Source organism: Mustela nivalis, assembly GCF_964662115.1.
Source record: "Mustela nivalis genome assembly, chromosome: 3".
NCBI classification, from domain to species: domain Eukaryota; kingdom Metazoa; phylum Chordata; class Mammalia; order Carnivora; family Mustelidae; genus Mustela; species Mustela nivalis.
Window position 1 is genome coordinate 102280174 of NC_139022.1, and position 27865 is coordinate 102308038.

General features: G+C 44.7%; 1 protein-coding gene across 4 annotated transcripts in view; it reads right to left on the reverse strand.

The window, feature by feature from the left end:
* Positions 1 to 27865, reverse strand: part of LOC309862014 (uncharacterized protein) — a 368153-nt gene that overhangs the window by 339805 nt on the left and 483 nt on the right. For all 4 annotated transcript variants that reach the window (XR_014310279.1, XR_014310281.1, XR_014310282.1 and 1 more), the window contains exon 2: positions 7887 to 7970. The gene's annotated coding sequence lies outside the window, so the exon portion shown is untranslated. The remainder of the gene's footprint in view (positions 1 to 7886; positions 7971 to 27865) is intronic.

A 27865-nucleotide genomic window follows, 5' to 3' on the forward strand; every position in this document is an offset into this window, starting at 1 on the left:
CCACGCTTTTCAAATGCCATCTTATCGGTGTGCCTTCCCTTACGACCCTAGACAAAACAGGACCCCACCTCCTGTACTCACACAGCATCCCCCCCTCACGTTCTTCATTTTCTCTTCCAGAGCACAAAGTACTACCCAACATTTTACATACCCATGTGTTTAATTTTTTTTTTGGTCTCCACCTAAAAGGTAAACCCCAAGAAGATAGAGCTTTTGTTCTGTCCTCTGCTGTAACTCCAGCACCTACAGCAGAGGTGCCTGGTGTCGAGTAGATGTTTAATAAATATTAACCGAATGAGTAAACAGAAGCTATTCTTTGGATGACGATGACTAGAAGAGCCATCAAAGACCACACAGGCCACAATTCTGCACAGCCTAGGAAACTGAGGCCAAGAGATATCAGAGGACCTACCCTCCTCCAGTTCCTGCTTCCCCAGAATTGAGTTGTGGTAGAGGCTGAAGGCCCTAACTCCTGCTGCCTTGCTCTGCATCAAACCAGCCTGCCCAGACCAACAACTTGGCCTGTTGGCGCCCTGTGTTCCTCAGCTGGGGAATGGAAATAATTCAGCAGATGGCTCTCCCTCCCCAGTGCTCAGGACCCGGATGCCCCAGTGACTGGCAATCTATAAAAGCAAAAAGGACAGGTGGAGACACTGCAGCAATGCTGGAAATCCATCAACAAATGTGCTCAGAGTCGAAGAACTGCAAGACAGCTGCAGCACAGAGGAGCCAAAGGCCACCGCATTTCTCTCTCAAAATCCACCAGCATCAAGAACCCTCTTGGCCTTCTTCACTGACTGAAGGCAAGGATTGCAGTCCCATTTCTGGGGCGCTGGATACCTGATGCTTCCTCTTGCCTAGACAAAAGAGGGATGCAACCCCAACTACCCACCATTCCTAGGTGGACAGCCTCTCTCCGGGTACTGACTTTTCATTTGTTAGGATCTTCTCAGGATCAAGTGAGAAAGCACAGAGATAGCCCCTGGCCCAGTCCACAGGCACACAGCAGGCATATGGTAACATTAAATTATATGATGATGATGATACCTGGAGTCCAACACAACCCTCTGTCATCCTACGCCCATCTACCTCACCACCCTGTAAAGCTTAGAATTAAGAGTCTTGCAAAAGAAAGGCACTATTCAGCCTTGGGAATCCAGCACAAGATAATTTTTTTTTTTTTTTTTTAACTTTCCATGTTCCTGTTCAGGTAGAATGGAAAGAACTCCGAGCACACACCAGTCCCCCTCCCCGTCCAAGCCACCACGTCTAGCCTCAAAAGGAAGATTCCAGCCTGAGAGTATGAGTCACTCAGGCGCTCTTCTCGCAGAAAGGGAGATTTGGCCTAGAGTTCCTCAGAAGTTAAGGTGACAAAGGACCTAGCAAAAGTATCCTGTGCTCCTGTCCTTACCCATTCTTCTAACCAAATAATCAATTTTAAAGTACTAAAAAAGGACACCACCAGTTATCAGAAACCGGTGACTAAATGAGTCCTGTCTCTTCCACGTAACATTGTGTGAGCTGGTCCAACTCCACAACCCCTCAGAACCAGGGTATCCTTATCTGTATTAAGGGAGAGCTAGAGGGAGGTCTTAGGGGGCTACTGTAAGGATTAAAGGAGGGAATGCACCGTGCCTGGGGCATTAACTGCTTCTTTGAATATTCAAGCCAAGAACCCCAGTGCAGCCAATGCCAGAATCATAAGCATTAATTGCTCAGAAAGAACACTCTGTACAGCAAAAGGAGCCTTTCTCTGCACCACAGACCAAACTTGACCACTCCACCACAGACTGCAGGTTGGGAGCAAGCATTAACTCCACCAGAGCCTTTCGAAAGCCATCCAAAACAATGGGGAAGAAAGCCAGGAGAGGTAAAAGTACATAAAGGTGCATCAAGGCACAGGTGGAACTAAGACCCAAACAGCTCCTGAAAAACCAGTGCCCATCTAGACATGGTGGGGGATGCTCCTCATGAAATTAGCAGGTCTGAAGTCATTGTTGCTTTGAACTTAAGAGAAACTGCCATCTCTGATGAGTGGGAATTTCTAGAATAGTTCCCATGGCAGTATGGCTATTTGGTTACAAACATAATCTTCGGGATGAACCAAATCTAGACTGGGTGTTCCAAGAGCCCTCAAGAGGTTTCAGGAGCTGGTGACTTTCCGCTGCTCAGAGAACCTCCCCGGGCCTCAGTTTTCCCCCCGGGCACTGGACCTAATGATTACTACCTCTGCAAGGCCGTTGTAAGGCTAAACAGAACGGGTGCACGCTACGGTGCTTCCAGGGCTGGCCCTTTCTCTGAGGCAGCTGTTGAAAGAAAGAAAAAAAAAAATCAGAAAAAAAAGCAACTGAAACGCGAGCGGGAGAGCGGCGGGGGCGGGGGGCTCCTCCCGCAGGCGCCCCGGAGCCAGCCCGGGCCTGTGGCCTGGCCGGGGAGGCCGAGGAGCGGGCGCCCCGCGGGAGCGCCGAGGCCCCGCTGCGCCGGGCCGGGCGGGGGCGGCGGAGGAGGAAGCGGGGGCGGCCGGAGCGCGGTGGGGATGTTTAAAGGAAATTTACAATCATTTCCTCTCTGTGGTTTGGTGACAAATCAACAACATCCTGTTCTTTTGTGAGGCTCCGGGCGCCTGCGAGGCGGGGGCAGCGCTCCGGCTCTTAAAGGGACACACACAGGGCCCCCTCCCCCCTCCTACCACTCCCCTGAGGCTCCGAAAAAAAAAAAAAAAAGAAAGAAAGAAAGAAAGAAAACCAGCCTCCCCAAGGCGCCACCTCCGGGGGCGCGCGCGGCCAGAATGCGGGGTCTGCTGCCCGAGCCGTCCCGGGCCGCGACCCGAATCACGTCCCCTCCCCCGCAGCGTCCCCTCCCCACGGACCGGAGGAGCCGGCTGCGGCGCACCCCTCTGATGGATGTTGCGGCCCGGGGCCATCTCCCGCGGAGGGGGCAGGCAGGGGGCGGAGGCGCGTCCGCCCCACGGTTTCTCTCCCTCCCCCGGCAACCCTGGGCCCTCTTCGGACCTCCGGGTAGTTCTTACCCCCTCCACTAAACCCTTCGCCTCGAATTTTCCAGCCCCCAAACTCTGGATTTATGGTTAAAATGTCAACGTACGCACACGAGGTTTATAAAACGCCAAAGCGGTGAGAGGCTTCCCAAACTGTGGGAGTAATGAGAATCAGATGGCTAGGACCAGAAAAATAAAAAATATTCAATTACCCTCCTGGGATATCCTTCATCAGCCACCTAATGGGTAATTTTTTTTAATTTTAATTTTAATTTTTTTTTTTTTAAACAAGCGCCGGTAACCATCCTAGGCCCTGTACAACAGGAACAGACAGTCATTGTCCCTGCCCCCAGGGGGCTTAGATTCTCAACATAGATGGATGGATGGGTGGATGGATGGACAGACAGAGGGGCGGGCAGATGGATGGGATTATTTCACATGCTGTAAATGGTGTAATAAAAGAGGGTGGTATTCTAGAATTGCAGCTTTCTATAGGGATACCTCCTTGAGTTAGTGACCAAAGAACAGGTTGAGGAGTCCAGCAATATTACCCAGAAAGAAACTAGAAGCAGGAGCAGCAGCCCTGATCATACCCAAGACCACCTGAAGGGCATCCCAGGGACCGATTTCCCGCCCAAGGAAACGCCTTGGAGGTTGGCATACAGGATGAGAGACCTGGGTCCTTCTGGTCTGCCTGTATAACCCAGGCAAGTCCTTTCCCACTACAGACCTCACACTTGGTTCACTTAGAATATTGAACTAAATTCAGTACTCTCAACCCTGGGTGCAAAACAATTCTCCAGGGTGATTTTCAAAAGCAATGATCCCCCTGATCCCACCTCAGACCAATGGAATCAGAATGCCTGACAATGAAGCCTGGGCACTGGCATTTTTTTAAGCCTCCCTGGCTGACTTCAGTATACAGCAGGGTCAAGAGCCAGTGACCTAGATGATCTCTAAAGTCTAGGTTTAAAATGCAGTTGAGGAAAAAAAAAAAAAAAAGTGCAGTGAGACCTATTTGGACTTAGGGTATAAACATCCACATCATTGAGTACTTTCCATCTACCATATATTTAAGTTATAGAGGAAAACACTACAAATTAGAGAAGTACTATTAATAACCTCATTTTAGGAAACTAAGGTACAGAGAGCAAATTTGGTCAAGAGCTTGAATCCTGGGGCGCCTGGGTGGCTGAGTCCGTTGGGTGGCTACCTTTAGTTCAGGCCCATGTTCCCAGGGTCTGGGGATCGAGCCCCACCTCCAGCTTGGAATCCCTTCTTCTCCCTTTTCTCTGCCCCCTTGCCCATGCTCAATCTCTCTCTCTTTCTCTCTCTCTCTCAAATAAATAAATAAATAAATAAGAGCTTGAATCCTCTAACCTGGAGTGCCTTCCCAGTGACAAGAAGCAAACTACTACCTAATGGAGTTGTTACTCACACAGAAGAGCTACCAAGTGAAGTGCCTGGGGTACTCTGATGCAGGCACAGGACTGGCCTATAAGACCTCTGCTCATTCTGATAGCCTCACAGTGCACATGCCCAGAACGCGGGTCCTAAATAACAGGAGTGTAACTCTAAGGAAATAGCCTTTCATGTTTCTCCTCATTGATCTTGGTCATTTTCAGAGATGATTCCCAATAATATGTGCAGTTTTACCACTGGCAAACAGAGGAACCATCTAGCTGGGTGAGGAGAAAGAACTTCCTGTGTACCTCAGTATGGCCAGGACAGAAAACACTCACCCACCCCCGCGCCCTCCCATATGGGGCCCACCACTACTCTTCCCACCTTCTGACCACCTTCCCATTTGTGCAGTTCTCTGAGAGGGCACCCAGAGAACAACATGTTAAGTGGTAGCTGAGACAGGCTCCCAAGGAAGTGAAAGATCTGTTGAATCAGAGATTAGGAAAAGGGGAAGATGATCGAATCTTATAGTGGAATACTGTGCTGCTGTTAACAAGGGGAGGGCTGTACAGATAGACTCAAAAGATACTTGTGATATACAAGGTACAGAACAGGATCTTCTCACTGATATTTATATAAATAACACACACACACAGAGGAAACTAGCAGAACCATCTGGAAGGACAGACTTCATAACTGTTACTGGTGATGACTGGGCAGATGTGTGGGGTGGAGGTACATGGTAGGACAGAGTGTTGCATTAATGACATACTTTCACTTTCTCTATTAATCACCATATTATTTAAATTGTTGACAACTGTGTATTAATTTTTTTAGACAAGGGGACTTCAATTTATAAATCAAAAGAAATACTAAAAAAGGGAGCATAAAAGCCTACCCTAGGCCCTGGGAATTCTGTCCAGGAGAGACCCCCACCAAGGTCATCATTGCCAATTTTCCCAGCCAGTGTTAACGGTCCCATCACTCTCCCCTGTTGCTTTCTCCTCGGTCTCTTCTGCATGCCATTCCAATGGCAGCCTCTTACGTAGACAGCTGCTTCCTCTCCAGTCATGGAGTGCCCTGTGGAAGTTCTGGGTTACAGAAGATGGATTTGAAAGCTAATGGCCCCAGTTGATGGAAAAGATGACAAAGCTTATTTGGAGAGAAAATTACCCAAGGTGCTACTTCCCAGTAGAGGTGGGTAAAGGGTGTGGCATTGAAGTTAAAGGCTCTGACTTCTCTGTGCATCTCTATTTTGGTCTGGAAGCTGAGAAATGGAAACTGACATACCAAGACCGGAAGAAAAGAATAGTGCTTTGAGGTGAGAACCTCTTCCCAGAAATCCAAAAGGTTAGGGGTGAAGAGTCCGCTCAGAACATTGTATGCAGGATGGTCCCCTCCAAAGAGGACCTGATAACTTGGCAACTTCATGGCCTACATGAACAGCACGAGATGAATCTGCTTCCTCTTTATGTTTTCTTACATCTTTGTCGTTTATAAACAGCATAATGTTGTGGTTAAGAGTAGTTGCTAAGAAGACAGAGAACCCAGGTGGGATTCTGTACCACTTCCCTAAGCCTTTACTTCCTCTCCTCTAAATTGGGGATAATAATAGTACTTACCTCATGGAGTTGTCTGGTGAGAATTAAATGAGATAATGCAGGAAAAGTCCTGAGCCCTGGACCTGGCACATGCAGTTAAAACTGTTTGGTGGCAGGGGTGGGGGGACAGGGGGAGGCGCGGTGCCTGGGTGCCTCAGTCATTAAGCATTTGCCTTCCACTCAGGTCATGATCCCAGCATCTTGGAATGGAGCCCCACATCGGGCTCCCTGCTCTGCTGGAAACCTGCTTCTCCCTTTCCTGCGTCCCCTGCATGAGTTCCCTCTCTTACTGTCTCTATCTGTCAAATAAATAAATAAATAAAGTCTTTTAAAAAAAAAAAAAAGTAGCTGTTGGCTTTATAACTAACAATGACAACATCCAATAACAAGAACTATATCCTTCAAATGGTAGTAAGGAAGGTGACTGACTGACGTTCACACACTAGTTTACCCATCTCTAACATAAGCCTGAATTGTGGCCTCTAGCATTAGAGCTCTTCCACAAGACCTGTGGCCACCAAAATCCTACATAGTTGAGCTTTCACCGCATTCAAAAATTGTTACCTTCCTCTAAAGTCATTCAATAAGACTCTAATTTACATTTGCATTTATTTTTGCTAGCTGTTGTACAGACTGATCAAGACAAATGAAATTCCTTCCTTCCATTCGATCAGGCCCAGCCATCTTGGATTCCTCCCAAAGCCCTTAAAAATAAGAATCCTTTCTTTCTTTTTCTTTCTTTTTTGTTTTGTTTTGTTTTTATTTTAATCTCTGTTCCTTCTTCCATCTGGTTAGGAGAAAGAAAGTTTCTGGGGGTAGGGAGGTTTAAACTGATGGGCCACTAACAGGATAACAAAGCAAAAGGAATTTTCCAGGTCACCAGCCAACAACTTTAGAGTGGTATTTAAAATTCGCTGGCTTAGTGGGAGGGAAAGAAGATGGTCAGGAGAAGGTGGGGAAGGACTTCTCCCAGCTGATGGAAAACTGAGGAACGCCCATTTTTATGGTTAGCAAAACTAATAAACACCTTAACAAGCTGCTTGGTTTTGGGGCTAATCTTTTATCATAGTACTTAAGATGCAGATACTGTAAAGAAAACAAAGGCCAATCCACTGAATCCAATAAAGAAAAGGTTCTCCTTGGTTTCAGATTTAGGGAATACCTGGATCCCTGCTACATACAACATATCCATAAATTTCTTCTGAGCCCAGTGAATAAATAGAGACACACATACACACACTCTCAACACTCTCTCATACATATCCTGCCTTAGTCCAGCCGTGATGAAGTTCAGTAGAAGAGTCATGGTCATGCTGTGTATCCCCCACCTCGAGTTTGTATTTTGGAATTTTATTTGTTGGAGTCTGGAAGTCATTGGGGAGGCAGCTTCAACACTTAATTGGTAAAAAGAACTATTCTTCTAGGGATCACCTTTGCTGCTGAAGGACCAGCAGAGTCCTGCTGAGATTGGGCTGCTGGGGCTTATCACCTCCCTATCCCACTCTCTCCTCTCCCACAGTGCACCGCTCCAGGAAAACCTGCACAGCCCAGACAGCTTCTGGAAGCCCCGCCAAGTTGCACAAAGCTGCTTAAGTAGCAATTGCACACAGTTTTAGGTTTTTCTAGTACAGTGGTTTCCAAACTCTTTAAAACTCAGCAGAATCCTTGCCAAAAGAACACAAAGGAAAAACAGATTAAGACTATTGCTTCTGGTAAGAGCCAATCACAAGGTTGCTCAAATAGGTCCCTAGGATTAAAAAAAAAAAATCACTATTTTTGATTTTACAGTAATCACTGTACTATTACCTTTGGTAATTCTGTCATTACAATCAAATCCAAACTCCTCATTAGGTTTTAGAACCCTTTTTGATCCAGCCCGTGCCTACCTGAGCTTCATGCAGTTATTCTAATGTTGTCTTCCCTCTTGATTTACTCCTTGATTTTGGTGGTAGAAATCTTCCTCTAGCTTCCTGGGAAAGAGATACATGGGAGGTAAATTTTTTGAAACCTTGCATTTCAGCATATATATTGCTTTTTGTTCTCTCTTTATATTTTAACTGGTAGTTTTGCTAGGTATAAAAATCTAGGTTGTAAATCATTCCCCAACAAGCCAAGGCCTCTCCAGCTTCCAAGTGTTTGAACTGGAAGTTCCTCTTGCATGGAACATATACTCCATATACTCCATGCCTACCCCCTCCCCTTGTGTATACACTTCATTATTCTTTTTCTTTTTTAAGATGTTATTATTATTATTATTTTTTAAAGTAATCTCTATACCCAAAGTGGGACATAAACCTACAATCCTGAAATCAAGAGTCGCATGCTCCACCAACTGAGCCAGCCAGGTGCCCCATACCTCATTATTCTTGTCAGGGAAATGGACCTGCCCAACCATATATCCCTCCTAGTTGCTCCCACAAGCCAGTGCTACCCCCTTGTTATACTTCTTACACCATATTATCACTACCTATTTACTCATCTGTGTTTTCCCTAGTCTGTGAGCATGAAGGCTAAAAACACAGAGCCACAGTGACACTCAATAAATATTTATTGGACAAAGAAATACATGAATGACTGTGATTTTTGTTAGAAGATTTATTTATTTGAGAGAGATAGAGAATGAGCACAAGCATGAGTGGGACAGGCAGAGGGAGAGGGAGAATCTCAAACAGACTCCACTCTGAGCACAGAGCCCAACATGGGGCTCAATCCCAGGACCCTAAGATCACAACCTGAGCCAAAATCAAGAGTCAGACACTCAACAGACTGTACCACCCAGGTGCCCCAGATGATATCTTTTATTATAAGACACAACATACAGTAAAATATTTGACAAATTCTCCTACCACTTGGTGCATGCTGGGGGAGTAGAGAGCAGGACTGGTGTTGGGGAAGAAATGCCACCTTGATACTAACAGCATAGTAAGAACACTTGTAATTTCTTGATCAATATGAGTCTTTCATGAGGACAGGGACCAGATCTGGCCTCTCAGTGTTGAGTTCCCAAGAATCAGACCATAATGATAGCTTAATAAAGAACTGTTGAATGAACACACTGGTCCAGACAAAGGGGGTCCTATGCATTACAGGACCAAGAAGACAGAGAGGAAAAGTCCCTACACTGTCTTACAGTCATAGGAAAAAGGGAGGTTTGGAATGAAAACACAATTCATCAACTGTTCCCAGCCCAACTCCAGTAGCAAACCCTCTCCCTCTCCCCTGTTCCAGATATAGGCATTCCCTTCTTTGGACACATGGATTTGAAGCCCCACAACTATATGGCTTGAACCCTAACTTTCACAGTCTGTTTATTTTCAGTCAGCAAGTCCTGTTCCTTCCTCTATCTCCCTTTATAGCAGCTTTCACCCCGACCCCTTGGCGTCATTCCTCTAGTACCCCCAGTGAGGCCTCCATCACCCCAAACCTACATTTTCTTATGGCTCCATCCTTCACTCCAAGTCATTTTGACACCTCTGTCAGATTAATCTCTCTGAAGCATCACTTGGCAGTGTCTCCTCACTGCCCCAAAATACCTTTAGAGGTCCTTGACTTCCTCCCATGTTAAGTCACAACTCTTCTGCCAGTTTTCAACCTTCAGAATGATTTCTAATGCTCTGTTTCCCTTCCTCACACACATCAGCTCACTTCTCACATATACTCAACTCTCAAAGATTAGGCAAGAGGCCTCACTGTTTCAGACACAACAGAGCAGATTTCTGCACAACTTGTGCATTCTCTTCTCTGGAATGTTCTCCCCAACCCTCTCTTAATTCAATCCAACCTTCTAGACCTGATTTAAATCCTTCATCCTTTAAGATGCCTTTATGTACAACTTCAGGCCTTGCAGATCTCCCCAAATTTAAAATTCAAATAGTACTTATCATTTTTGCAGCCCAGTTACATCCACACGTGTGCCTTATATAAAACACTATATAGTCTACATGTGTTGGTGCGGTCTTCCCCAACTAGCCTGGTTTCCCCTTAATGGTAAGGATGTCCTGTTCTTGGACCTGAGGGCCCTAGAGTTCAACACAGAGTAGAATTCAGGAGGTGGTAAGAAAGCTGCCTTCAGAAACAGACAAACCAGAGTTAATCCCAGCCATACCAATTCTAATTATGTATATTTGGACCCTCTGAGCCTCAGTACTCTCATCTGTAAAACTGGAACAATAGTGCTATCCCATAGATTTGATGTGAAAATTTAAATGAGATAATGCTAAGTAAAGCAATCTACATAGTTTGGACACAGGGTAAGTACTCAGTAGCAATAGCTATTGTTTATTAGAGACTCCAATTTCTGTTCTTGGAGTTGAACTTTGGCCTTGATTTTGCTTCAGACTCTCTGTCACTGAGCCAGCCTTGCAAATAGTGATTTCCTGCCAATCCCTGTCTCTGTGTCCACTCTTGGCTGGTCAAAGCATTCTCTGTAAGCAGTGGCTAAGAGAAAGTTCCATCATGCAAAGTCATCTCAGGCCCCAAGAGTGGTTCCTCCTGCCTTCAGCACTACTGGATTCTGTGCTGCATTGTTTAGTACCTTTGGTTTACGAACCTTGGGCGTTTCTTTTTTCTACTTTTTCTTTATCACAATCATTGTATTATAAAAACAATACATACTCATTATTTTTTTTAAAAAGTACATTTAGAGTATAAAGCAAAAGTCTCACTCCTCACCCAAACTTCATTCCTACTCTTTAGAAGAAACTGGTTAGCAGTTTCTCATGTGTATTTCCAGAAAACATGGCTATAGAAATGTATATACACATAAGCTTTTCTGTGGCTTTCTTCACTTAATAATAATTGGTCTGGAATACCTTTCTCTACCCATACCTGATAGGTTCACCACACACTGTACAATGGCAACTTAGATATATATATATATTTTTAAGATTTTCTTTCTTTATTTGAGAAAGAGTGTGTGAGTGGGGAGGAGCAGAAGAGGAGGGAAAAAGAATCTAAAGAAGACTCGGTGCTATGTGCAGAGCCGGATGTGGAGCTCAATCCCACCACTACCAGATTACAAAGAGCTGAGGGGCGCCTGGGTGGCTCAATGGGTTAAAGCCTCTGCCTTCGGCTCGGGTCATGGTCCCAGGGTCCTGGGATAGAGCCCTACGTTGGGCTCTCTGCTCGGTGGGAGCCTGCTTCTTCCTCTCTCTCTCTGCCTACTTGTGATCTCTGTCAAAGAAATAAATAAAATCTAAAAAAAAAAAAAAAAAAGCCGAAACCACAGACTGGATGCCTAACAGACTGTTCCACCTAGGTGCCCCTTACATTTCTTTTATAAAAAGCGACCTAAGTTGATTTCATCAATCCCCTACACATGGGCATGCAAGATATTACTACTACAACAACATGATGAACATCCTTGTATATATATTTCTGTGTACTCCTTAAGTCTTCAGGCTTCCGATTGCCAAATGAGACTAGATTGGGGGTGATTCATCAAATTTGGTCTTACCTCCCAGGTCTCCACCCAAATATAGCTTTCAGTCCCCAATGCCCACTGACTCACTGGTTGGTGGTGTGACCACCTTCCTCTTCACTTTAAAATAGAAAGAGGTCAATGGATGGTTTCCTCATGATCCCACTCGAAAAGAGTTCACAGAACCCATGTTGCTCCCTTTATCTGGAACTGGAGGGGGAATCCCAGGCATCGGGAAGTAAGATTTCAGAATCTGGCTGTGTTCTCAGGTAGTCCTGAGGTAGCTCCAGAGAAGGAAGGAAATGTGTTTTTGGTTCATGAGATATAATCCCAGCTGTTTTCAGTGGGGCTGAGAGGGATGTGAGTGTAACTGTAAGGACTGTAGCTGAGACAGACTTCAGGTGGTGGCTGGCGGATGGTGAACACACAGGGCTTTCATCAGCAGTGACTCGGCATTATTATCCTAGCCGACATCCGTCCCTTTACACTGTGTCCTTGCTCAGGCCAAGGACAGGATGGAATAGCAGGAACTTTGATTGCTTATCCACAGCTCAGCCTGACTCATGCAGGACCCCAAGCCAGCCCCTTACCATACCCTGGGTGAAAACTAGGGCTGTAAAAAGTTGCCCCTGGGATGTATCCAAGTTGTTTACATAGAACTCTATGACCCAGTTTTAAGCTTCAGTTAGCCCATTCCCCTATCTGTTAAAAAAAAAAAAGTAAATACAACAATTATAGTACCTGTGTTACACTGTCCTCGAAGGCAGGAGGTATACCAAGTGCTTAACAAGAATATGGGATTATATAAGCGTCAATAAATCTCTGATACTTGCTTTACTGATATCTCCCTCTTGCCTAACACAGTGCCCGATTCAGAATAGGTGCTTAATTAAAATTTTTTCAATGAATGAATGAACAACCTCTTCACTTCTTAAGGGCAGGCAGGAAAATTGCAAAATAACCCCCAAGGCCTTTCCAACCTCACGTCACCCTGTTCTCTTCCTTGTGATATGGAAGTTTACTGATAATGCAGTTTGATTTGTTTCACTCAATTCATTCTCTCTCTCTCTCTCCCTCCCTCAGAGAAAGGATGTTCTATTCCCCCTGCTTTGTCCTCAAGACCCAGCCACATCAAAGAATAAGCTCAGAGCCAAGGTCCTGGAATGCAGCCTCACCTCAGTAAGTCCTAGGACCATGAAATATCAGAGGAAGGAGGAAAGAAAATTCATTCATTCATTCAATAAATATACAGTGGAATATCTAGTGTGTCTAGAATTGAAACCGAAAGCTTTCTGCTTGGCCTTGCCTCTACTCTCTTGCCATGCTGGTCTCTGCCTCAAACCCTCAAAGCCTGATCTCCAAATCCCTGGTGAAAATGCTTCTGGACAGGTAGTCAGTCCTCAGGTGCTCCCATTGTGAATCCAGGTGCCCTTCCCCACTTCTTGTTCCTCACTACCTCTCTCCTAGCACCTTTCTCCTTCTTTAGTTTCTCTCCTCTGCCCCTGATTCTTGCCCTCTGTTGTGAGCTTAAATGCATCCCTCCAAAATCCATGTTATAGTCCTAACCCCTGCACATCAGAATGTGACTGCATTTGGAGATAGGGTTTTATAAGGATTTTATTTATTTATTAGACACAGAGAGAGCGAGCACACAAGTGTGTGTCGGGGGGAACATGTTCCCCTCTGAGCAGAGACCTAATGAGGACTCCATCCCAGGACCCCTGGATCATGACTTAAGCAGAGGGCAGATACTTAACCGACTGAGCCTCTCAGGCGCCCCAAGATAGGGTCTTATAAACATTTTATTTATTTATTTATTTATTTATTTATTTATTTATTTATGTGAGGGAGAGAGCGAGAGAGAGAGAGAGAAAGAGAGAGCGAGAGAGAGAGTAAGTGAGTGAGCACAAGCAAGGGAGGGGAGGATGTCAAGAAGAGTCTGTGCTGAATGCAGAGCCTGATGGAGAGCTGATCTCACGACCCTGAGGATCGTGACCTGAGCTGAAATCAGGAGTCAGACACTCAACTAAGTCACCCAGGCGCCCCTGGAGATAAGGTCTTTAGTTAGTTAGTTAGTTAGTTAAGATTTTATTTATTGATTTGTTAGAGTGAGAGAGAGCATGAGAGCAGGATGAGGCATAGAGGAAGGAGCAGACTCCCCGCTGAGCAGGGAGCCTGATTCCATCCTCCTCTATTAATCCACTTCCATCGCCTAAACTATCATCCCTCCCCTTCCCAATGGCCTTCTCAGGTTAACACATCCATACACTGAAACCTGAACTGTCATCCAGATCCCAGCTCCAAATTCCATTATGCCTGAATTGTTTGGGCAATCCTGAAACCTCAAGGGGTCTAAAACCACAAAATCCTTGTAGGTCAGCCCAACCACCTTGCTTTATCCATGAGGAAACTGAGGCACAAAACAAAAATAAACTCGGCTCTCTTCCCAACTTTCCTATCCCTAAGAGCACTATCTGGTCACTCAAAAATATGGAATCATCTTTTACTCTGCCCTTTTTCCTCCCACAGAGCCAATCAAGGAACTTCCAATGGATCCCAAAAGACAACAGAGCTAGGTACCTCAGGAATGGTAAAACAAATATAAAATCTCTCTAAAGGACTACAATTTCAAGCAATGCATTCAAGAATGCCCATAAAATCCTAAGAAACGGGGGCTAAACCTAAAAACCACAAAACACAAAAGAAAACAAGATACCATAAGTGAGAATCAGCAGGAACAAACCTGAATAATCATATCCATAAAAATATGACATAGAAATTAATAAGTACAAAAAACAAGTAAGTATGTATCTTTCCCTCTTTCTTTCTTTCTTTCTTTTTTTTTTAGAGAGGAAGGGGGGGTGCAAGGCGGGGAGGAGCAGAGAGAGAGAAAGATTTTTGGGGGTGGGGTGACTAAAATGACATAAGTTTACCAAGTAAAGATACAGAAAAAGCTCTCAAGAGTGAGAGGGGTCCTGACAGGACTGCCCAGGAGAGAGAGAGTCTCTTAAGCAGGCTCCATATTCAGCACAGAGCTTGATCTGGACTCAATCTCATGACCCTGAGCTCAGCTAAAATCAAGACTTGGATGCCTCATCGACTGACCCATTCAGTTGCCCATATTTCAAAAAATAAATGTGAGCCTTAAACATATGAGCCAAGGGTAAAAGACTAAAAAAGTATCCAAGCCAATTTAAAAAAAAAAATTAAAACTAGGGTGAATTAAATAGCAGATTAGATACTTTTTTATTTTAAAGATTTTATTTATTTATTTGACAGAGAGAGAGAGAGGTCACAAGTAGGCAGAGAGGCAGGCAGAGAGAGAGGGGGAATCAGGCTCCCAACTGAGCACAGAGCCTGATGTGGGGCTCCATCCCAGGACCCTGAGATCATGACCTGAGCTGAAGGCAGAGGCTTTAACCCACTGAGCCACCCAGGCGCCCTCAGTTTAGATACTCTTAAAGGCAGAGTTAATTTACTAAAAAATGGATCTGAAGAAATCTAAAAAATGAAAGCTACAGAGGGATGAAGAATACAAAGAACTACATATGTGACATGGGAGGATAGAGTAAAATGGTCTAATATATGTTTAATTGTTTTTAACAAAGAAAATGAAGGAAAGAATAAGAAATAGGAGTGTTTGTAGAGTCAGGACCAGGACTAGAGTGAACCTGGGGCTTAAAATGTATTTTAGACACTCACTCTCAGGGCCAATTCTGTATTTACACAAGCTCAAGAGTGAGGATCTCCTTAAATTTAGTGCCCTAGGCACCTCATTGGCTTCACACTGGTGCTGGCCATGCTGAGAATTTTTCCAAAATGTTGTAAGGCAGCAAACTCTGGATTCAGAAGTCCCAAGAAAGGATGAAGAAAAACATATTCACAACTACTTACATCATAGTGAAACTGCAAAGGCCTGGGACAAATAAAGATCAATAACAAAGAAACGAACGTTAGACTGACCATAGACTTCTCCAAAGCCACAGAGGAACCAGAAGCTTATCTCAATGTCCTGAGTCAAAATAACTGTTGTTTCAGAATTTTTTTCAAGAATTTAAATATGAGGGATGCCTGGGTGGCTCAGTTGGTTAAGCAGCTGCCTTCAGCTCAGGTCATGATCCTGGCATCCTGGGATTGAGTCCCACATTGGGCTCCTTGCTCAGCAGGGAGCCTGCTTCTGCCTCTGCCTGCCATTCTGTCTGCCTGTGCTTGCTCTCTCTCCCTCTCTCTCTCTGATAAATAAATAAAATCTTAAAAAAAAAAAAAGAATTTAAATATGAGGGTTAAAGAAATTAAATTTCAAACCAATGGAAACTGAGGTAATTTACTACCAACAGACACTGAAGGAAGTCCTAAAGGATGACTTCAGGCAGAAGGAAAGCAATCTCAGAGAGATGCTTTTATAAGAAGGAACAGTGAATAAAGAGATTAGTGGTTCTGTAAACCACCAATGAACAATAATTTGACCATATAAAGAAACAACAATGTCTCATCTCTCTTGAAAAAAAAAAATTAAAAATTAAAGAAAGATAGAATAAAAACACTCAACTAGAGCAGAATATAAAGGGGGATGTAGGTAGAGACTTACGGATTTAAGTTAATTTAAGGTCCTTGGGAGCACCTGGGGGGCTCAGTCATTAAGTGTCTGTCTTAGGCTCAGGTCATGATTCCAGAGTCCTGGCATGGAGCCCGACATAGGGCTCCCTGCTCCTCGGGAAACATGCTTCTCCCTTTCCCACACACCCCCTGCTTGTATTCCCTCTCTTGCTGTCTTTCTGTCAAATAAATAAAATCTTAAAAAAAAAAAAATTAAGGTCCTTGTATTAAATTGTTTAAGAGGGTAAAAACTGTGATTAATTTTTAAATATCTAGGGGATCCACTAAAAGGATAGAGAGACTGTACTTCCATGGCAATCAACAGGAAAGACTGGAATGACTGGGGGAAAAACAAACAAACAAACAAACAAAAAAACCCCACCAAAACAACCAACCAACCAAACAAACAAACCTCAGTCCACGGGATGAGAAAGTAGAAAGAAAAGTGGAAATAAAAACCAGCACCTAGGGGAGGCTAGGCAGGTATTGGGATAGGGGGTATATGGGAAATCTCTGTACTTTCCTCTCGTTGTTGTTATAATTCTTTTTTTTTTTTTTTTAAAGATTTTATTTATTTATTTGAGAGAGACAGAGACAGAGATAGCACCTGTGGGAAGGAGAAGGAGGGCCTCAATCCCGGGACCCTGGGATCATGACCTGAGCCTAAGGCAGATGCTTAACTGGCGGCCCTCATCTTTGTTATAAATCTAAAATCGCTCAGGGGGCCTGGATGGCACCGTCAGTTAAACATCCACCTTCAGCTCAGGTCATGATCCCAGGGTCCTGGGATCAAGCTCCACATCAGGCTCCCTGCTCTTTGAGAAGTCTGCTTTCTCCCTCTCCCTCTGCCCCTCTGTCCCTTCCTTCCCTGCTCATGCCCTCTCCCTCACTCTTGCTCTCTATCAAATAAATAAAATCTTTTTAAAAACATCTAAAACTGCTCTAGAAAGTAATCTCAACACATACATACAAATGACAAATAGGACAAAATAAGACAGAAAGAAATCTAATTCAGTAATTTTCATTTCTCATACAAACACATGCAAACTGAAAGGTACTGCTCTGCCCTAAAAAGACAAACCTTGGCAGGCTGGCTAGAAACCCAAATCCAGTAATATGTGCTTGTTACAAGTAAAACAAGGGAGTGAGTTTAAGTAACTGCTAAAGTTTCCTCCCACTTCATCTAGCCAATGTGATTTCCCCATAAAGTCAAACAGAATAAATGTGGTCATCCGAGGAGAGTTTGATAAAGGAATTATTTGCAAATATGTGGCCGGACTGTAAGGAAATCACAAGGATAGTGTGACATTCTGGAACTGGGAAAAACTGGGCTCCATTTTATCACCTCTAGGACAGAATGACATAGTCCCTAACACACACATTCACACACATACATCCATAGCTTTAAGACTTTTAATAGCATCCCGTGGTCCTTAAGAAGGATAAAACTGCACATCCTAACAGAACCTCCAACGACTTCTATGATCTGTCCCCTCTCCCCTATCTCTAGCTGTTTCCAGGCCCAATCCTTCAGTCACAGTGGCTTTCTCTTACATCCTCGGGTTCACCATGCTGGCTCCCTCCCATCTCAGGACCTTTGTGTGTGCTGTTCTCGGCCTGGAAGACTTCTCACTCCACCCTCCAAACCCACTTATCACCAGACATCCTTTTGGGCTAAGCTCAGGTATCACTAGATACTAGAGGAACTTTCCCAAAGCCCCAGCCTTCATTATATACATTCAGGGCATTGATACCTCTCCCGAAGAGTACTGATCACTGGCGTCACTTTGTATTCATATTGGTGCAGTTTTTGATGACTGTATGTCTCCCTAGACTGGAAGCTCTCTAAGGGTAAGAACGGCACTCTTCATACTCACATCTGTGCAGTACCTGGCACCCAGTGCCTAGCAGAAGCTTAAGCAATACTGACAAATAAAGGAATGAAAACATCCTCACTAAGAGAAAGGCACTTTGCCCAGAAACAAGTGTTTCTTGTTACTTACGGTATGGAACACCCTAAGAAGCTTTCCCCAGTTTCATCACACAATTTGCATTCATTCATTCACAGATTACTTACTTGCCATTTCTCTGTGTTAGAGAAAATTAAGCACAGCTACCTTCAAAAGCGTTTCCTGAGCATAAAAACATTCCCTGGGCTGTTCATATGGCAAGAACATAGTAGGAAAGCCTCCAAGCCAAGGCAGTGGACGGCATCTTGGTAAACCTGATGGACACTCAAGGTGAAGGACAGGAAACGTCTTCCCATTCTTGACCCATCAGACTCAGCGCAATGGCAGAAGGATTAGCGATCAACCATGAAGCCTTTCCAAGGTCCCTAAATGGTGGACAGGGCCACAGCCAGGGGAATCCAAATGACTGAACTCTGGGCATTTTGGCAAAATGGGGCTGAAGGAGCTGAGTTTGGTTGGCTTCAGACAATTGCTAACCACAGAAAATCCTCTCTCTTAAAATTCCCATTTACGGAAGGGACAACGGAAAGCATTTCCTTAGATTAATAAAATTTACAATCCTGTTCCCTCATTTGATTGACTTTATACATGGATGGTAATGGCTCTATGCCTTGGCTTCCTGATCCTCACAGGATGAAAATTTTTAGATTCTTTAAGAGTATCAGTAATAATAATAGCAGTAGCAGCTACTAATACTTAACTAAATATCATTCTATGCCAGGCTCTGTGCTAAATACACACACACACACACACACACACACACACACACCTGTGTATGTATAAAAAATCTCTTTTAATCTTCAAGTAAATTAGCTCATGGTGGTCTCCTGCTTAAAACTCTTCAATGAGAGGCACCTGGGTGGCTCAGTGGTTAAACTTCTGCCTTCGGCTCAGGTCATGATCTCAAGGTTCTGGGATCAAGCCCCGCATCAGGCTCTCTGCTCAGCAGGGAGCCTGCTTCCCCCACCCCCGCCCCGCCTGCCTCTCTGACTACTTGGGATCTCTGTAAATAATAAATAAAATCTTTTTAAAAAATTAAAAAATTTTAAAAAAAAGAGTCTTCAATGATTTCCACTGTTACTAATATAAAATGTAGAGAGCCATGACTTAGCGGAGTGTGGAACTCGATCTTGGTGTTGTGAGCTTGAGCCCCATCTCGGGTGCAGAGATTACTTAAAAGTAAAACCTTAAGGGGCGCCTGGGTGGCTCAGTGGGTTAAAGCCTCTGCCTTAGGCTTGGGTCATGATCCCAGGGCCCTGGGATCGAGCCCCACATTGGGCTCTCTGCTCGGCAGGGAGCCTGCTACCCCCCCAACCCCCCACCCCTGCCTACTTGTGATCTCTGTCAAATAAACAAATAAAATCCTTTTAAAAATAAATAAATAAACAAAACCTTTAAAAGGGGAGGGGGCACCTGCTGTGGCTCAGTTGATTAAGCCTCCAACTCTTGATTTCGGCTTGATCAGGATCTTAGAATCCTTACTATCAAGCCCCATGTTGGGCTCTGTGCTCAGCAGAGATTCTGGTTGGGATCCCCTCTCCCTCTCTCTCTCTCTCTCTCTGTCCCTCCCTCCACCGACCACTTTCTCTCTCTCTCTCTCAAATAAGTCTTTAAAAAAATAATTTAAAAATTAAAAAACAGTAAAATAAAACACAAACTCCTTAGCCTTCAAGGCCCTGTACCACCTAGCCCCTGCCTACTTCCGTTGCTGTATTCCAAGCAGCTCACCCATCAGTCAGTTAGCTCCAGCAGGATCAACCTTCTTTCTGCAACTCACGTACACCAAACTTGTTCCTACCTCATGGCCTTGGCACAGCTGACCCCTCTGCACGGAGTGCTCTTCCCTCAGAGCCACCCACCACTGCCTTTTTCTGGTAATCTGGGTCCCATCTCAGTCACTATCACCCTGACTCCCCTACGACCCTTCCCCCATCGCTTGGTCAGAGCACCCTATTTTACTGCCTCTATAGCTTGTATCACTATCTGAAATTATCTTAATTATCTGCTTCATCATTATCTGCCTCCTCTAACTAGAACATATATTCCATGACCAAAGCCTCATCTGTCCTGTTCACCCCTGAATTCTCAGTGTCCAGAACAGAGCAGCACACAGGAGGCATTCCACAAATGTTTCTCAAGTAAAGGAATGGGTAAAAGACTCTGTGAGATAAGAACTACTATGCTTAACCAATTTTACAGATGAAGTGATATTGGGTAACTTGCCCAAGGTCACAGAGATGGGAGGTAAAGAGAGGCGCTGATTAACAACTGAACCCACTTGTGCTTTTAATCACTACACAAATTGAGACTCATTCCACGAATCATGTCATGATTATCTCCCCTCTATTCATTCATTTTTTTTTTTTTAAGATTTATTTATTTTAGGGAGAGAGAGAGAGTGCTTGCGTGAGAGCAGGAGGGGGAGGGACAGGGGGAAAGAGAAGCTCAAGCAGACTCTGTGCTGAGAACAAAGCCCCATCTGGGGCTCAATCGCACAGCCCTGAGATCACAACCTGAGCAGAAACCAAGAGTCAGACTCTTAACAAACTGTGCCACCCAGGTGCCCCTCCCCTCCATTCATTCTTTGCATAGAACCTGACCCAAGAGTTAGGCAGCAAGGAAACAACAAAGCAGTACAGAATGTGAATTACTACAACCACATGAGATAATTGGGAGTACTCACTGAAGCCAAACCAGTCCTCAGTGTATATCCACAGATACACAAACGTGTTCAACAAAAGTCATGTACAGAATTTTTAACAGAAGCAACATTCTTTTAAGATTTTAAGTCATCTCTATATCCAACATGGGGCTCAAACTCACACCCCCAAGATCATGAGTCACATGCTCCACCAACTGAGCCAGCAGTATTCTTTTTAAAAAATTATTTATTTATTTATTCTCTTTGTGTACACTCCACGCCCAAAGTGAGGTTCAAACTCAGGACCAAAAGGTTAAGAGTCACATGCTCTGCCCACTGAGCCAGCCAGGTCCCCCAAGAAAGAGCATTCTTTTTTTTTTTTTTTTTTTTTAAGATTTTATTTATTTGTCAGAGAGAGTGAGAGAGAGCACAAGCAGGCAGAGTGGCAGGCAGAGGCAGAGGGAGAAGCAGGCTCCCTGCTGAGCAAGGAGCCCAATGTGGGACTCAATCCCAGGACCCTTGGATCAGACCCGAGGCGAAGGCAGTGGTTTAATCAACTGAGCCACCCAGGTGTCCCAAGAAAGAGCATTTTTAAAAGTAAACACTGGAGGGGCACCTGGCTGGCTTAGTCAGTTAAGCATCTGACTTCAGCTCAGGTCATGATATCAGGGTCCTGGAATCAAGCCCTGGGATCAACTCCCACGCAGGGCCTGGGCTCACCGGAGAGTCTGCTTGTCCCTCTCCCTCTGCCCCTATCCCCAGCTTGTGCTCTTTGTGTCAAAAAATAATATGAAATCTTAAAAAAAAAGTAAACACTGGAAACAATATATATATTCATCAAAAGTAGTATGAATAAATATACTGCAGTGCAATTATGTAGCAAAATAGTAGACAGCAATGAAAAAGAAACTTTAACTATAATCAACCACATGGAAGAATCTTACACAAAAAAAGGTTATCTCCTATACAATTCCATTTATAGAAAGATCATCCTAAAAGTCAAGATAGTGATTACTATTGTGGGTAGAGGTGGGGTATGGTAGTGGTTAGGGATGGGAAGAGCATGAATGTGGCTTCCAGAACACTGTAGTGTTTTCTTTCTTGACCTGTCCACTAATTCCATAGTTGTGTTCATTTTGGGAAAATTTCACTGAGTTGTACACTTGATTTATGCAATGCTGAATCACATGAAATTTATGTTGAATTGCATAAAATTGCCGTCTTTGTATGTGAGAATGGCTGAATATCGGCAATTTCATGTGTTTAATTAATATGCTATACTTTAAAAAAAAGATTACTTAAGGAAAAAAAATCCTATCTGGTTGAATTGCTTTGTACACAGCTCCATAAAAAGTGGTTTTGAGAAAGAGCCTATGCCTTCCAAGGACTCCTTGGCAGGTGGTAAACAGGCTCAGGATGGTTGTAAATTCTCCCCCAGGGCCTGAGGCTGGTGCATTTGGCTGTGTACTCCAGAGTCCACCGCCTGGGCCAGCCCCAATATGATGCAAGTCAGCTGGAGGAAGCCAGAATGTCCTAAAGCAGAGATGAGCAACTCCAGCCTTGGGCCCAAGGTGTCAGTGTTCCTAAAACACATCCGTTCTCGCTTGCCCTAGTGTCTGCACTCAAGCCGCCCTCCTTCCTGGGCATTTCCATGACTCTAGCTCCTCAGCCTTCAGACTGCCCAGAGAGGCTTTCCCCATCCTCCCTAAAGGGGCCAGCTCCATCCCCCAACCATAGTCACATCCCTTTGTTATTACTTTTGTAGATTTAACCAACATCTAAAATTATTATTATTTGGGTGTTTACTTTTGATTATCTGTGCCCCCCCACCCCCCATTAGATAGGCTAAGCTGTATTAGAACAGCGGATTCCTAAAATTTCTTTACTCTTGTATTCTCAGGAACTGGCATGGCACCTGGGACTTGGAAAGTGTTTAAATATTGGTTGAATGATGAGAAAACGAATAAATGACCAATGAAGTAGCATCAATGGATGTCAGGGAAGAAAAGGTGGCCAGAAGCACAACTGTCATTCAGAAAGAAGGACACAGTCCCTATTGCTCTCCTGAAGCAAGAGGGACCTTCAGAAAGTTGCTGAACCCCCAAGTCTAGACATTCATTCCTTGTCCCTGTGTTTTCCCAGGGTGCCCATTCTGTTATATGAGGGACTGAAGCATTTATGAGGTATTTTCGTGAACCACTGTACAGAGTAAGAATGAATCATCATGCCCGTTATATAGATATGATTGAGGGCGTAAAGGATCTCACCTGAGATCCATCAATAATTAAGTGTCCAATTACTTTGGACAAAGTCTAAGTCTGTTTATTCCTAAAGCCAGAACTTGCTAACTACTCTATCACCTGATTTTTCAATGTTACTAGGGAATTTCTGTGATTTGCAAGCAAGGACCAAGGGGGCTATTCTTGGACATTTTTTCCCTTCTCTTTCTGTTCATTACTCTCAAAAGTTGCTTTTGATTTAGCTCCCACACCTGAAATGAACAGTGTGCTTGCATTTTATGTGACTTTGAACTATGGCAAATCTGAAATATATTCACAAGAATATATTCTTGTGCCACAGAAGTATATTCACAAAAATCTTGACTCCGTAGCCAAAACTGATAGCATGCAAATCTGACTTCACATTCATACCTATGAGGAAATTGTTCTTGGATTACGTGAGGTCTTCTGGAATGCTTTTTTTCTCATACAATTCTATTGCCCTGCTCAGCAAACAGTGAAAATCAAGGGTCTTGTAGGAAAAATGGGGCAAAGGAAACCAGAGACCTGTATTATCACAACCAACTTAAAATCTTAAAATAATCCTGTCACACAGGTTTATTATTATCAAGGACCACAAAGATCTCTATGCACTTGGTTCTGAGCTAAGTTACTTGAAACACATCACCTTTAGTGCTCACAACTCTCTGAAGCAGATATTGTGCCATCATCCCCTTTTTTACAATGGAGGCTTGAAGAGATTAAGAATTATGCAAAGTCACCAAGTGCTTAATAGAACAGAATCATCATGCAGCATACATTCAGCATTATATCACACATGTGCTACCATGGAAGTTCAAGCATCAATTTTGGCTATGGTTAAAAGCAACTCCTGGGTGAACTATTTAAGATACCGAGCCACACAGCTGAAAATACCATAATTTTGTTCTGCAAAACTGTACTAGTTAAGTCAGTGATGACAGCCACAGTATTACTGTTTTAACTGTTTATTAACAATTAAAACATTGTGCACAGTTTAGATTATTTTTCTCTTTCTGAGGTTTTGATACATCCCCATGAAATGGACTCCTCTTAAAATTCTAACTCATGGGGCGCCTGGGTGGCTCAGTGAGCTAAAGCCTCTGCCTTCGGCTCAGGTCATGATCCCAAGGTCCTGGGATGGAGTCCCACATTGGGCTCTCTGCTCAGCGGGGAGCCTGCTTCCTCCCCTCTCTCTGCCTGCCTCTCTGCCTACTTGTAATCTCTGTCTGTCAAATAAATAAATAAATAAATAAATAAATCTTTAAAAAAAAGAAAATTCTAACTTATTCCTTGCACCAAAATGGCCGAGTATGTTGAATAATCCCTAAATGCATATTTGGTGTTTACAATTTGCCAGACGCTGTTCTAAGGGCTTTATGTACATTTTTCCATTCAAGTTCCCCTCAACCCTCTGTGGTAAGCACTACTATTAGTTTTCATATTACAGAGGGGGAAACTGAGATACATGAAGTTTGGATCACTTGTTCAAGGCTTGTAAGGGTAGGACTGAACCTCAGCAGTCTGTGCTCAGTATCTGCACATCTGTCTTTCAAGGTCTCGAGCCTTCAAAACTGAAACAAATGAACACACTGAGCCAGAAAGCCTAGGAGCTAGGGCCAGAGCAGGGCTCTAACTCAGGCCTGACATACCATCCCTTCCTTAAGGACTAGGGTACCCCAACCTATCTTCAGTTACTCTAACAGTCCTTGAGACTTCTTTCTGTGTCTGAGCCTTCTGCCACTGAGCCCAGCTTGACAGAGACTGCATTCTGCAGATCTGAGCTGCAGGAAAACTTCTCCAAAGCCCCTAGGCTCTGTCCCTCTACTTTGCTCTCTGCACTCTCTATTGCTGATGTTAACTGTAATTAAATCAGTCTTCCATCAATTGTTTGTTTAATGTCTTCTGTCCCTTACTTGACTACAGGGGAAGCAGGTAATCTGTTTGGGTTAAGGGGCTTGGTTTCCAGTGCTTAGTACGTACAATAAGGCTGAGAAATGTCAAGTGAATATAGAAATGAATGAGGGCACTGATGGAAGATTATAGGGGAAAGCACACCCCACCCCCCACCCTGCCCTGGCCCCCTTACCACTGACTGAGAGCTCTATAAAGGCAAAAATTGTGTCTGTCTCTTTTATCACTATAACCCCAACACCTGGCACTGTGCCTGACTCACAGGAAGTGCATAATAATTTTTGGTGGAATTAAATAGTTAAAACATAGCCTCTGACCTCTTATCTGACAAAGAAGGAGGGTAAGACCCAGAATACAGTTTTTTAAAGCAACAGTACATATGAAAACATGCTGAGCACAGGCATGGTACATAGCAAGTGCTCCATGAATGTCAGTCATTGAATTGGAATTCCTGCCTTTCCTAACTCCCACTAACTCAACTTCCAGGTCTTGGCAAGGCCAGGGGCTTAATAAGAGGGCCAAGCCCAGAAGTGAAGCCACTCTCCTCCCCTGGCCATGATCTGGTAGGGTTGAAAATGTTTACATTGACGTGGGGGTGAGAGGACTGTAATTAGCACAAGCAGGAACGCAGGGCCCTTAGGATCTGCCTCTAACAGAAAAGTTATACCTGGGCAGGAGACAGTCCCTTAGGAGTAAACAAAGTCAGATGAAGTAGAAGAGAAAAAAATGCAAGGCCTACTGGCCACCCAATCCAAAAGAACAAATTTGGCACCTTCAGCCTGCCAGGACCAAACATCGTGCATTCCCCTGTCACCTTTCACTTTGTCCCCTCACCCCTAGCCACTGGCCTCTGGGCTGCTCAGAGGTTTAGAACACAAAACAGAATGTGTCATGATGCTGCTTAAAAGCCTTAAGAGGATAGTATATGAACTCCTCACCAGGCCAACTTCCACCTTGTTTGCCAAGCTGTGGCCGCAGAGGCCTACTGTCTGCACTTCCACGTCAGGTCTTTCCCACACAGGGCTTCCACCAGGCTCCCTCAGCCCAACTTGTCTCCTCCCTCAGGCTCACCACTTCTCAGATTTCAGGTCTCAACACAGTCCCTCTCCCAAAACTTATCACAGCCTCAAATTGCTCAGTCTGCCTGTCTCCTCAAGATTGTGAGCTTCACAAGGGCAGGGAACACTCTGTCTCTTACCACTGAGTCCCCAGAGTCAGGGCAGACTCCTACTCAGAATAATATGAAAATGCATGAATGAATGAATGAACACATTTCTTGTAACATCTGCCCCAAACCTCTTTAGGTTCCAAGGAGAGGCAGAATATAATCCTTATTTACCTCCCAGACACTCTGAATCACACTCCACTTACAAATCAGAGGCTCTGCCAAGCCCAGGACTGGAGGCTCCTCCATCCTCTCACCATATCACCAGGGCTGTGGTTTCTTCACCTCATCCTTCAGAAAGCTAAGAAAAGACCAGGAATGGAACCCCATCTGTCTCTTGACTAATTCCTCCAAATTAAGGAAACAGGACAGCAAACACACACTATCACCACCATCCTGCTTTCTTTTGATAGTTTAGAAAGGATGTATTTACTGCCATCCTTTTAATTGTTCAAGCAAGTCCCAGAGTGAGCACTGGCTGCAAAAATTACTACTCCAACTTCCCTTGTTCAGTGTGCTTAAATGACTTAACAAAAAAACAAGTTTTGTGTTTGTGATGCTGAGAAGAGGTGGTAGCAAAATAGAGAGAATTAGGTTGCAAAGATCTGGGAAAATCATTTACTAGGTCTTTCATTGAGCAGGTATAGGACTCTTGCCCTCAATTTCTTTCTACATCTGACAAACGAGAATGACACTTAATTCAAGACCAGCAAAGGTCGGTCCTAAACAACTGTCCTAGTAAAGAGTTTTTCTTTTCGCTTTAAGACTGCAGTGCTGGGCGGGTGGGAGGGGGGCTCTGCCCCCAGGATCTAAGTAAGTAAATCACGCTGCAAAGGTACCTTTGAGTAGCAAGAAGACATTTTAGACTGAGACTCTGTGAACTCGAATTCTGGTCCAGATTTGCAAAATACCCCCTCATGGCCCATCCCCAGAGCCCTAGACCCAGCTCCAGCCCAAGGCCATACCTCAGACCTGGACTGGAAGCCTTTCATTGGCTCCTCTGACAACAGCCAAGCCCAGTCCTTCAGTGGTGTAGAAAGAAAAAGACAGCTCACAACCTCGCGGTCAAGCCAGAACACCAGCAAGACAGACTTAGGGGGGATTTAGGCCTTGGCCTAGCTCTTACTCAGGCATCAAAGCCATCCACCTCACCCCACTCTCCACCCCCCCCCCCCCCGCCCCCCACAGTCTCCTCCGTTCCTTGCCAGGGCCGGGCCTGCTGCTGTTGTGAGGGCTCTGGCCCTTCCCCGAGCTGGGCCTAATGGCGAGGGCTTTTCTTTTCAACAGCTGGGCTGATGCGATAGCCTCCACCCCACACAGCATCATTAACTGCAAAGAAAGGATCCTTGGCCATTTCTATTTCCTCCGCAGCTCAAGAACCCTGTTGTTATTTAATCCTATGGCTACTCCAGCAGCATCCTCTGCTCGGCCGGCTCCACCCATCCACCTGGCTAATTCTGGGCTGTTCCCTCGTCCCTCCGAGGGTAGCCAGCTGATGGGGGTCAATGGGAATTGACTCCCACTGCACCAAAGGGGTGTGGCCTTCGCTGGACTGTAGCTCCTCCGGCCTGCGTCCCGTGAGAGTTGGGAAAGGCTAAGGGATGGAGAGGGGAACAGCTAGTCAGGGCAGCCTGAGGCCGGCAGGCGCAAAGGCGCTGAGAATATCACAGTGGGATATGGCGGGGGTGGGGGGTAGGACTTGGCACTTCGAGGCTTGAGCCCGGCCTCAAGCTGAGTAGCCAGCGTTGGCCTGGGGGCAAGGGGTACTGGAGATGGACGAGGCCTCGGCCCTGTCTCTGTCCACACCCAAGAAATGGTGAAGTGGGGGTGGGGGGGGGGTCTGTACTTACTCAAGGGAAGAATCGGATTCATTCAAGCAACCCCCACAAAGCCCTTCCTTGC